Genomic DNA, 12631 nt, shown 5'->3' on the forward strand with positions numbered 1-12631 from the left:
TCTGCTCCTGAAGTGCAAACCAGGCCAGGCCCAAAGTCACAAAAATGTGTCCCTGCTCAGAGGGTGCTCTTGACACTCCAATGCGGTTCCATCACAGAAATGTGGATGATATTTCTGGTTGGCTATAGTTAACCAAAAAGCTGAGGTCAGAGCTGGGTGGAGGAGGTGGGCTGTGACCTTAGAAAAGAATGTTTTTGATGTGAGGTGAATAGAGAGAATGCAGTATGGAATCTTAAATTCTCACACCCACATAATTCTAGGTCACTGGCTGCCATCTTGAATTCCTTTCTCTCACCTCATGAAACTAAGAATTGCAAACTGCAGCTTTGTAGACTGCCACACAGAGAGTTCCTTCTCAAACAAAGGAAACCCAAGGTAGTTGAGAAGTCCTAATAATTGAGCTTATAGTCCTTCTTTTTGCTAAACCAGATGTTTCCTTCCAGATTTCAGTAGTTTTCAAGTGAATATTATCAAAGGTGGTGATACTATCACTGAGTGTCTTCAGAGTTAGCATCCTGCCCCACCTGTACCTTCTCCAATCAAACCAGGCCTTCTGAGTTACACTTTCGTCAACAGTGTACAATACTGCATGATTAATAAACTCATTTTCCATTGGTGGATATTACTCAGCCCAACCTGGTTCAACCACTGGGTTACTTGGCAATATGGCAGTCCGCCTGGCTGGCACCAGCCCTGTGTGGTGTAATCACTGATTCACACTTTGTAGCTAGATAAGGCTGCCTCAGATAGCATCATACCAGCTACCCAACCTGCCTGAGTTTTGCAAATATGGGGAGAGGAGACTCAACCCTGAAACTTAAGGATGAAGCAGAGAACTGGTGGAGGAAAGGTCTGGATGAGAACGTATTCCATGGGAAGGAATTGATGCAGACTTTGCAGAAAATAGGCCTGAAGCAAAATCAGGAATTAAAGTATGGGAGAATTAGAGGCATAGCTATTTCCAAGCAACCCCTGAGGTGTTTAGGGTTCAGTTAAAAGACACCACACATGCACACACACGTACCATCTTGAAAGTGGCAATCTGAAAGTGATGACTTTTTGCAAAGTTGTACTTGGCAAATGGGGGTTGGATATAAATTAGATACTTTTGAGAGAATGTGGAGCAAGGAGCAGCATATGTTTTTGTATGGTGGTGGTGGAGGTGGTGTGTCCGTATGCATGAGTGTATAGAAAGAAATAACAAGGTGGATTTGGGTAAACAAAGGCCATAGCTTGTGACCAGTTGTTACTCTTCCCTGCATTTGCCAGTTCAGAATTCCATTGCCATTTATGAGGAGGTTGTGAGCTTCCTTGTCCTGGCCTTGGTGGGCTTCCCTTGTGTTATAAGCCTGAGAAAAATAGGGGGCCTCTGTGTGTCCCAAAGCTAGAAATCATACTGGCAAAATCTTAGTGACTAAGATATATGACTTTCTAAAAGGTGCCGTAGAGTTTTAACAGTAAGTCATAATCCTAATCTATCCCAAAGCATTCTGTTCAAAAAACCCAGTCTTTGAAAAGCGGAGAGAGATCTTCAGAGGAAGGGGGAAGATCTGAGTGAATCTTGGAGGCCTGTTGCCAGACTAGTCCCTGGGACATCCATGAGGACATTCAGTCCTAACAATGGATCACCCACAGAGGCCAGGAGGACATCATACCCCCGTGACTTCTCCCAGAGACCCAGCTCTTAAAGCTCACCATTCCTTTTGCTTTAAGGTCCCCATTACCTCATCTCCATTATCTTCAAGATTGGTCACTTTCACAACCCTCTGTAAGGATAGGAGTGAGGCTTTCTCAGTTGGCAATAAAGTCTCTGATTCCTCCTTACCCTGAAGAGTCCCCATTCCTATCATGGTTGGTTCATCTCTGGTCTAGAACTAGACTCCCACATTCCTGGCTGCCAGAGACCCCCTGATGGCAGAGTGGAAACAGTGTTTCTTTCCCTCTAGTAAACATGAGTATGACTAGAAGGTTTCCTGAACAATTTTACTAAGAAGCTAACAGCAAGCGGAACACATCCACAAACTTACAAACAAGAATGTCAACTAGAAAGTTCTAACTGCTAGGCTGGTGGGAGTCAGACCACCTGATGATTTCAACATTGCCTAGCCTGCTTCCTGGCCTTGCTTCTGGGGAGGGCCCCAGTACATTCTCTCAGGGTCAGGACATGTGGCTTCCTAGGTTTGCTGAGATCCTGCTCTGGTCCCAATTTCCCTAGATTACAAAGGCCTTTTCTCTGGACCTCAGGCCTCCCTTGCTGCTCTTGTGGTCTTCTCCTGTTCCTGGAGCCTCTGGGACTCCACCATTCTCTCATCATCCTGCTGCCCCAGTGGTGTTCTCTGGGTCCTGTTCATCTCACATGAAGCATGATCACTAGCAAGTCTGTCAGGTTGGCTTTCCGCACTAGGACTGCCCAGGACCAGCAGCCATCTGGCCCTTGGGCCTTTCATTGTGGCCTCATTACCTACCCAGAAACAGATTATTAAACTACAGATTTGAGGTCCCTTTGGGTCACACACCGAGTTGCTGGGACAGTCTCAAGCATTCCTGACCTCTCAGCATCCTGGAGGAAGAGATGTCTGCTACTTCTAAGGCTGGGGCTGCTCCAAGCCCTCCTCAGGGAATACTACCTTCATACATGAGCCTATATTCTTTGGAATGGCTCACTTCAGGAGGTGGCCACCAGCCCAGTATTCATCAGTGCCCTGAGAGAGGTCGGTGACCAGAACAGAACTGAGCACCCAACTCCTTTGGCATCTTCTCAATGACAGGGACAAGGGCTCTGGTACTTCCTACTCTTGGTGTTTGGTCTCTCCATGTTGCTCAATTGCCTAGTGCTCTGCCACTGCTCCTTGCTTCCTTTCCTCATCCTAAGAGGGCCAACAACTTCCAATACCAGCGGGAACCCAGGGTACTAACGAAAACCTTTGGGCATTTGTTGCTCACCCAGATCTCAGTCCTGAGAATGAAGAAGCAGTTGGATGAGCCAGCAGCTGCTCCAAGTTTTCCTCAGGAAAATTAACCTCCTTTGGAATCCCAACCTCCATCCTGGATCTGAATTTCAACTCGGCCACCTCCCCCCATTGCCACTGTCCATAGTTTCTTAGTCTTTCCGAAGTTTAGTTTCTGCCTTTATTTTCACTGCTGTTGTGGAGTTCAAATGAGGTCATGTATATACTTGGCTCATTGTAGGTGCTCCATCAATATCATCTTCCTTGTCCCTCCCTCCTCTCCTCTGCCCCCATCCCCATCCTCTGATGTGAGAAAAAGAGCTCTGTCCCCACCAAGGATCAGTTTGTCAATTCAAACATAGTCGAAGGATCACCTAGCCCTCACTACCACCTTCAAGTCCTGCCATTCACTGAAGATCAGTGTTCTGAACATGGATTCTCTCCACCCACCCCCATCTATCCAAAGAGAGCACAGATCTTTTTCCTTCTTGGCCACAGCTGAGGTTCATTGTTGTCATTTCCTGGCTTGGTTCCTGACCCCTTTCCAGGTCCTTTTGTCCTCTCTCCCTTACCAAGATGGGTGGATGTAACACCTTCCTGATCCAGTATCATCTGCAAAGTTAATTAATGTGTCATTGGGCTGTTGCCTGCTTCCTGATCCTTATCAAAGATTTGAATAAAACGTGGCTGCCCCAGTTCTGTTCCATCCATCCCTCTCCCTTGGTTCTTAGTCATCCATCCTTAACCTCAGTCTTCTTGCCAGTTCTCAGCTTCCAATCACAGGGCTGGTGGCACTACCCATGCCCAACCCCACTTTGGGATCAGAATGGCATCCGGAATTTTAATGACATAATGTTTTTTAAGAAAACCACGGACCTCAGGGCCCTTCCTTTATCCCACCTCTGTGGGCAGATCCCCCTAGATTTTTAGTCATTTAACCCAACATACTTCTTTTCAGATAAGGAAACAGAGGTCTACAGAGGGTTGGACTTGTCTCACACATCTAATAATGGCAGTGTCAAGCTTTCAGATCCTCATTCCATCAGTGGAGGGCTCCAAGGAAAGGTGTCAATAATTTTGATTATTTAGTAAGTATTTGCTGAGGCTGCTCCAGATGCAACACCTTCTTCTAGGCACTGGGGAAAGAATGAGGAATGAGATCCACAATAGGAGAGGGGCAATGTGGAAACAATCATAGGTCCCCATCTTTAAAGGAAATTAATGCATCTAGAAGGTGTCGACAAACACAGAAGGCTAGCAGTCAGGGAAAGGTTCCACAGCTCCTGGGAAGAGCCCCAGCATATACCTGGACTACCAGGCCACAGATAGTTACCCTGTCCTTCTCCCCCAGACCACCTCCCCTTCCTGCCCCCAACACTTCCATTCTGCTTGGTCTTATAATTTCTGACTGCAACACTTCCTGCCCCCAACACTTCCATTCTGCTTGGTCTTATAATTTCTGACTGCAGTCTTCTTAACCTCTCTTTCACATCTGAGAGGTCAGGGGCTACTGGTGAGTCTTAAACTCCAGCTTGGCCAAAGACAGCCAGAACACCTCCTTCAACAACCACGGCCTGAAAGCCTTCCCTCTTCCCATTGACATTTGCTTGGGTGCCAAGCCCTAGCAAGATGGATGTCTCTTCTTGCTGCCCAACCTAGAAGTGAGACTGTCTCTTGACCTCATCTCTCAGAAACTACTCCTACAAATTCAGCTTCTTCCTTTCTCTGTGGCTGGAGACGTCACATTTCCTGCCTTGGCACAAATCTGGTGGATGGCCAGGTTCTGTCAATATGGCCATATTCCTATCCATAACCTGAGCCCAGAACATGCACATCAGGACATCCCTAAAGTCACTTGACCCACAATGTACTCTTTGCCACAAGTTCTCCATTTCCCCAGATTCTTGTTAATCTCAGTCTAGTACCCCATTTCCACAGCCTTTTCTAAGCAGCTTCATTCATGAGAAAAAAAAAAAAAAATGTCTTCCTTCTCTCCAAAGTTTTGGTCATCCATTTCCTGTCTCTCCAAAATCTCCCCTCAGTCTCCATCTTTCCCTGGCAACGTGACACCATCCCAGCTGCTTCATATCTATTCATCTATTAAGGAAGCAAAACTGCTTTAAGCCATGAGAACCCATGAGAAAGGTGGCCACCTTACACAAAGATGGACATAACGTAGTCCCTGCCCTGGAGGATCTTCTGTCAAGGGAGGTGGACATAGGTAATTCAATACACGGGGAATAATGTCATGATAATGGTGGTCCCTGATAGGAAGATACCTAAATCAGAGTCTGATGGAAAGTAGGGACACCAGGTGTGAAGCTGGAGATAGGAGGGGAACTTCCTAGAGGATCTCAGAAACTCCTCTTGCAAGTCTCCCATAAGAATAAAACCACAAACATAATAAGTACTTCCTACATGCCAAATACTGTGCCAAGGACATCGCATGAATTATGGAGCCACCTTTACCTGGTGGCCTGGAGACTGCTTATTTCTTTGTCCTTTCCTGAAGGAGGAAGAGAAAATCCCAGTGGCCACAGGCCCTAGGAAACAGTGCAGCAGCTTGGCATCTCTGGAGTATGCCCAGCTGGCTTGGTGGAGGTTGTCCAACCCAGATGACACGTCCTTGTGCTACATTCTGGTTATTTCTCCTTGCTACAGGGCAGACTTTTCCAAAGCTGGGGGAGGGCTGAGGAAGGGGACTCCATCTTTAGATTCCCTTGGTTAAGGCAAAGCATCCCCCTGAGATGTGGGAGCCAGCTCCTCCACACAGGACCTGAGATAGGGAGCTGGGAGGAAAAGCCACCCACATCCTCTTCCTCTGAGGCACTTAGAGTCTGCCACCACCATTCCAGGAATGGACAACTCTTACCCTTCCTGTTCCTCAGCCCATCTATCTGCTTCTCCTTTGCCACTGCTGGTCAAGAGGTCCACCCTCTCCATCAAAAAGAAAAGCTGTCCCTTCTGTCTCAGCATTACCTTTCTCCTTGAGTTGGACCAGGAGTCAATATCTTCACTTGGCTGATCCTCAAACCACCCCCCGCAACACCTGTACCATGGATTGATACCCAAATTCAGCAGGTAATGGGGAGGATCTGCTGGAATGTAACTATATGAAAAAGAGTTGCCCTGACCCAGAAGTCTGGAAAAGATTGTTGAGAGAGGTTGGTGAGGACACTTCTCCTTCAACAGGTGAATAATCTAGGAAGACATTCTAGGTGGAGCTAGGAGCCTGGTCTGAACTCAGTCACTATTCTCACCAGGTCAGGTGAGCAAAACACACAGGATCCAGATGACTCAGAGGTGACAGGCTCAGGAATAATCCCTGCTTCTCCATAGAAACTCTATCTCCTGAGTCTTAGGTCACTAAAATCTCTACCCAAGGAGAACATACATGGCAGGCACCTGTGGGCACCACTGCCTCAGGAGTTAGGAGACTGGCTTCTCTTCTTGGCTCCAACACGAGGACAAAGCTGTATGACATTTGCAAAGTCACAGTCCCTCTCTAGATCTTGAAATCCCATCAGAAAAGCAAGTTGTCCTCGTAGGGGACCCAAATAGTATTGTCAGTCCTAACATGTGGAAGTCCCAGGACCATCACCTTGTGCATAAAAGCCACCCCTCCACCTGGCATCTGGGGCTGAGCCAGGGTTCAGCAATACCAGACAAGGCCCAAACTCACAGATCCTGCTTCCTGCTGCTCTGAAGCACCAGTCCTCTCCCTGTCCCCACTGTTCTCCCTGGATTCCATGGGCTTCGCTCACTTCTTGGGGCTCTGAGTCCTCAGATCCCTTATTCCCAAACCCTGGTTCTTTTTAACCTGAGCCCATGGAGGAATGTTCTGTGCTGCATTTATTTCTTGCAGTGTGTTTTTAAACGATTTCCTCTCATGTTTGCCGGAAAAGTGTATAGAAACTGACATACGGTGAAGTCTCTAGTTGGGGTCCGATTCAACCCCATGCCAGAAATGCTCAGCAATGGCCTGCAGTGCATGAATCAGCCTCACATCCATGGACTGGAAGGTTCCAGGAGGTGGCAAGCGCCTACATAGAGCCACTGTCGGAGTGAGTTAGCATCGGAGACCTGGAAGGCTTTGAACCTCTACCTGGGGTCCATCCTGATAATTCCCACTTCAGGGAGTCCTCCAATTTTGAATATCAGTCCCAAAGCCACCATCCAGGTTTCTGCCTCTCAGGAGCTCAGAGAACCTCACTCCTCCTCATCCCCAAAGCCCAAGTATGCGTCCGCTCATACTTCTCCTAAATGGGCTGCCTGGAACTGCGGCCCTCCCTGCTGGCACACCCTTTCCCCTTATCTCCTCCATCAGCCACTTATTCCATCCCTCACCCTGCTGTAGCGTCTGCCGGGTTACCCAACCACCTCCAGGTCAAGCCTGTGTCGGATGGGCTGAGTCACTGCCTCCATCTCCTTCCAACCCTCCCAGGTCCCAGGGCTGGGTCTGGTTCAGCAGGCTCCATCCTTCCACGTGGGGAACCTCCAAGTCCATGGACCTCCTGGGACCACAACTTTCCAGATAGTCAGCCTAACTTGGTTTTCCCTGGAACAGCCCCTGTGACCAACTAGACCTCCCAACAGCTCACCTGACTTTGTCCACTGTTCAGCTCGCTTCCCACCTTCTTTGCTGGCCAGTCATGGCAACTTAGATACAGTAGTGAATCTTTCTCTGGGAATCAGATGACACATCTGTAAACTGGGGTAATAATACCTCTCCTGCCTCAAGGCAGGACACTGGGGCAGTTAATTTTCCAAGGCACTCTTCCAGTTCTTGTAAGTGTGCTAATGCTCAGCTCTCCCTGACCCTTGGACTTAGAACACATCATCCGCAAACTCTTAGGAGTCTTAGTTCATTGCATCCTTATTATCAGCGCCACTAGCTTTTTCTCTCTCCCCAACTTCCTCCTCTCTCCCATTCACATCCTCCTATTCTCAGGGTCTCTGCAGACTTCCCTATGGAAGTCTCAGCACATGTGACTGACACCTACCAAACAGGCCTGCAGACAAAGCTCCCAGAAGTTCAGGGCCCTGCTTCCTGACCCACGTCAGCGACCCTGTCCAGGAAAACCCGGAATTTAGAGAGTGAAGCCCAAATTCCCTCTGAGGTCAGCATTGGGCACTGTCCTCTGGAACTCGCAGGGCCCTGAGCGATCCCTTCTGTGCACTGCCTGGGTTGGGTGGCCCCCATCTGTGCACACGCCCCCCAATCACATGCAGGCAGCAGCCCTACTCCATTCTCCCACAAGCACCCGCGCTCCTGCTCTCCCTCCCCCTTTCTTCTCTCCCTGCACTGTGCCTGAAGGACACACCCTCCCAGCCCACCAATCCCACCCCTGCCACTGTGCTCTACAGGCCTCAGATCCAGAACCTCCAGTGCTCCTACAGCCGCCTCCACCCCCAAAGGGTGGGCCCCCATCGGCCCACAAGACAAAGATGCCTCCTTCTCCAGCAGTCTTTGTGGGAAGGGTCTTTGCTGGCTTCTCCCACACCTGCCTCCTGCAGTCCCTCACCTCCATTCCCCTGCCTGGAAGAGCAGCCTGAGGCCCCCACAGCCCAGGCCACCCCTCCCCAGCATCTGGTGAGAAGACAAGAAAAAGGAAGAACTGTGGGTTCTTTTCCCTGAGACTCCTAGATTTTGTACCAAAATGCAGGGTGTGCTCCTGTTTGCATTTTTTTTTTTTTTTTTTTGTTTCCTTTCTGAAAATAACCATGAAACTATCATTTCCTCCCACTGCCTTTTCCCTATCTTATTTGGATTCGCAGAGCTGCTGGGAGAGGTGGTTGGGAGCCACTCACAGCCTCCTGCTCTGGCCTGGGTCCCCAGAACTCACAGGTGGCTTTTGAGCAGGTGCAGCCAAATGAGTGCTGAGTCCCTCAGGTGGAGGGAAGGAGTACAGGCGGGGCACTATGGGCCACTGTCATGCCGTCTTTCAGAGACCCCTGGAAACCCAGGTGCTTGCCCTGTCTGGTCTCCAAATTGGTGAATATTGGGACAACCTCTGCCCTGGTTTCCTCTCTGTTGTAGCTTAGGGAAGGAGAGTCGGAGGGGAAGAAGAAAGGAGGGCGGGAGAGAGGCAGGGGACTCCAGCAGCTTAGCCACTCCCTGACAGGTGGGATGCTGCCATGGCCGCAGACCTCCATGGGAGGGTGGTCGGTACAGAGGAATGTGTACTTACACAAGAAGATTAGAGTGCATGGTGGGAGAGGGGCTCTGTTTGTCCTGTTTGTCTCATGCAATGAGGTAGCCATTCTGAATATCCATTCTGCTCACCAAGAAGCAGTCTGCCAAAGAAGCCAGTTTATGATGGGGTAGGCAGTCACAGAGGCCCCCAAAGGAACCTGCCTCTACCTCAACCTGAGGGCCTTCAGGGCCAATCCACCAATCCCTGCCACTTGCTTGAGAAATCGACTTTCCCTGCCTTCCTGGCCCTGTGGAGGTGCTAGCCTGCCAAGTCCCTGGCCTTCTCTGACGTCCCAGGGAAACCAATACCCAAGTACATTTTGTCAGAGGGGACAGCAGTAGGAATGGGAGGGGTGACAAGTCAGTCTTTCAACAAGATACTTCATCCCATGGACTCTGGCCCCAGTTACAGGCTCCCACCCCCCAAAGCCTGCAATTGCATGACTTTCGATCTGGTTGAAAAGGACCCCAACGGAGAATCCTGGTGCCTAGACGGTTGCAGTCTCAAGCAAGGCCAAGAGTGGTTGAGGCTGGAAGAGGGGCTAAGGCCTGGTCCTCCCAGGTAGGGGAGCTGGTGTCCTCAGCACCCTCCCCATGCTGTCTAGCCTCTGTTCCTCCCTACTCTGTTCCCTCTTGGGGTCCCTCCTGGTCAGTCCAGAGGCTCAACAGGCCAGGGCTAAAGGCAGCACTGACCCGGCTCGATGGCACTACTGGCTCCTCCTACCAGCATTGAGACCCTCTCCACATGCCCCTCATTCTAGGTCCCACCTTTTCACTGTGACCAGACTGAATGGCATGTGCCCCACCTAATCACTGTAGGTCAATCTACTATGATAGGACCTCATCCCTTTCATTGAGGGTCATGGACTGCCCCAAAGGAGAGGACTTAGCAGGAAACCCTCCCCTGCCCCAGAGGACCGAATCCATGTCCCACGCCCCTTGTCCTGCCCCTTCCTCTGCAGCAGGACCTTTCTACTCCCCCACTCTCTGAACCAGGCTGGGCTGCTGGGCTATTTGGGGCACCACTGGCCCTGTGGTGTAATCAGTACCCAGGGATAATTGCCACCTGCCCTGCCGGTGTCTGGGGGCTGTCTCGGCCACAGCGGCAGGGAGCGGACACTGGGCAGCCAGGCCTGGAGTGAGGTCAGGTTAGGGCAGTCCTGCCCACACCCTGGTCTGCTTACCATGCGGGAGACCTGCAAGGATTCCCTTGGAAAGTCACACACTCCTGGGATCTGTACTCACCTGGGACACCCTATGGCTTCAGCTGGGAGTGGACAACTATTCTAGGCAGGGGACAAAAGTCCCAAAGCTACTCTAGTCCTCCACAATCGACCCAAACTGTGTCCACCACCTACTGACTTCCTATATAGGGATGCCTGCAGGCTGCAAGCTGACCTCTGGGTGGTAGAGCCACCAAGCAGGAGGGACTTTGGTTTGACCTTCAGCCCAGCCAGCCTCATCATACTTCTCCAGGGAGATGGAAGGGCAGAGGACATGACTTATGGGAGCAAAACTTCTATAAATGCCAGCTCCCACTACCCTCACCATTTTTTGCTACTTTCTAAGGCAATTTAGACGGCCTGGGTTTAAATGTTTGTCCTTCTCATGGTCAAATCTATGGCCTTGGGCAGCTAGTTCAGTCTCAGTTTCCTCATCTGTAAAAAGGACATAATCTGAGGAGCTGCCCCACCAAGTTGCTGAGAAGAACATATTATCTGATATGTGTAAAATGTTTCATCCACATGGTAGTTATGATTATTGGGAACTACAAAAGGCAGAGAGTGGAGGTGGGGAGCAGTCATACACCAGCCATAAGATACTCAGGAAAGCAAAGCCTAAGAGACTCTGGGGCTGAGGGACAACCCCAGGGCCTGGACACTTTATAGCAATTATGGCCCCAGGGGCTGTGGGCCATCTCATAGGAGAACTACTTCTACCCCATTTGCTGTCAGGCAGTGCCATGGAAGCTTTTTGAGGACAGAGAACACCAAACACCTGTGGATGTTTTCAAACATTATTTTCAAAAGCAAATCAGCAAGTTCAAGCCACGCTTCCATTCTGCTCCAGAAGGAAACAGAAGTAAAATAGGGTCTCTATCTTTTGTTTTTATGGTTAGTTAAAACATAATTTGTCCTAATGCCTGAAATCCTTCACATAAATATCCATGGTCCTACCACTTGAAGGGTCACTCAGATGAACATCTCCTTTCTGGAGTGGAGCACTACTCGGGGCTGGGCCAAAGGCCAGGACTCACAGAGTCAACCTGCCCCTGAAGCAGTTAAACTCCACCTCTGCCTGCTTCAGAGTCCCCCAGAAGGCCCAGAGTTGGTACCCTGGGACAACAGGCTAGATTGGGAGAGTGCCTTAGCCCTCCTGCCCCTCAGCACCAAGGCTGGAGCAAAGAGGCAGCTGTGGGCAGGAAGGCCAGCCCAATGTATAGACACTGCCCCTCAGGGACAGAGAGGAAGGGAGGATGCTCAAGTATGGGAATAGGATGTGGGCACCATCTCCATCTGCCAGCAACTTCTAAACCGCCAGTCAGAACCCCAAGGCTGCAGTTGTTAGCCACACCATGGCCCAAGCACCAGCCCCATATCACAGTTATCATGGGCCCCACCTCAGGAGCCTCATCTTCAGTGACTTCCTCCCATGTCCCCTTCTGGGGTGTATCCTGGGTCACCAGGTGGGGAGGAGGCCACCAAGAGCCATCTCAGATCCCAGGGGCCTTGGCTGAGTGGCCCTTCTGCCAGTTGTCTCCAGTGAGCACCTCTACCGTGGGCTGGGCCTTCCTCAGAGCCTGCTGTGAGGGAGCTGCCCAGCCCTGACCTGGCACCTCCACAGCCTTGGCAGTCCCTGGCCTGCTGCCTGGGGAATACATCGTCAGGGTGGGGGCTGCTTTCCCTCCTGGGTACACTCTCTCTCACTGTCTCCTCCCTGGGCCTGTGAGCTAATCAGAGAGGAGGAGGGGGAGGAGGGGGCCGCTGCTTGCCTTCCCCGTTATCTGCAGCAATCCGCGGTGACTAATGCTCCCAGTTGGTAAAAAGGCAGTGTAATCAAAACACTTTTTTTTTAGTCCTTAAAGTTAGTCATTCTCCCAGAGTGGAGGAAAAAAAAAGCCTACAGCAGGGAAGCTGAGAGGCTCCCGCTGCCGGGTGGGACTGAGGCACTGGCCGCTGAGGCTCCTGCAGGTCTAAGGTCAGGCCTCCTCCTATGGACCCTTGGCCATTCTTCCTCCACACCCTCATTTGTTCTTGCTTTCCTTGACATCGGAGCTGCCTGATCCCTTAAGGGCTTCCATGCCAAGCCAGGAGCTGCCCTTTGCTCCCAACCCAGCCAGGTACTGCCATCTGCTGGTCGCAGCTTTCCAGAGGGGAGGAAGCATATAAAAGTTCCCAGGATGAGGCGGAGCAGAGTATCAGTTCCTTCTTAGGTGCCTGGTCATGTGCTGCCAATCTGGCCATTCAGTCCTGGTGCTTCTTATGAC

This window comes from Sciurus vulgaris (assembly GCF_902686455.1).
Source record: "Sciurus vulgaris genome assembly, chromosome: 5".
Taxonomy (NCBI): Eukaryota; Metazoa; Chordata; class Mammalia; order Rodentia; family Sciuridae; genus Sciurus; species Sciurus vulgaris.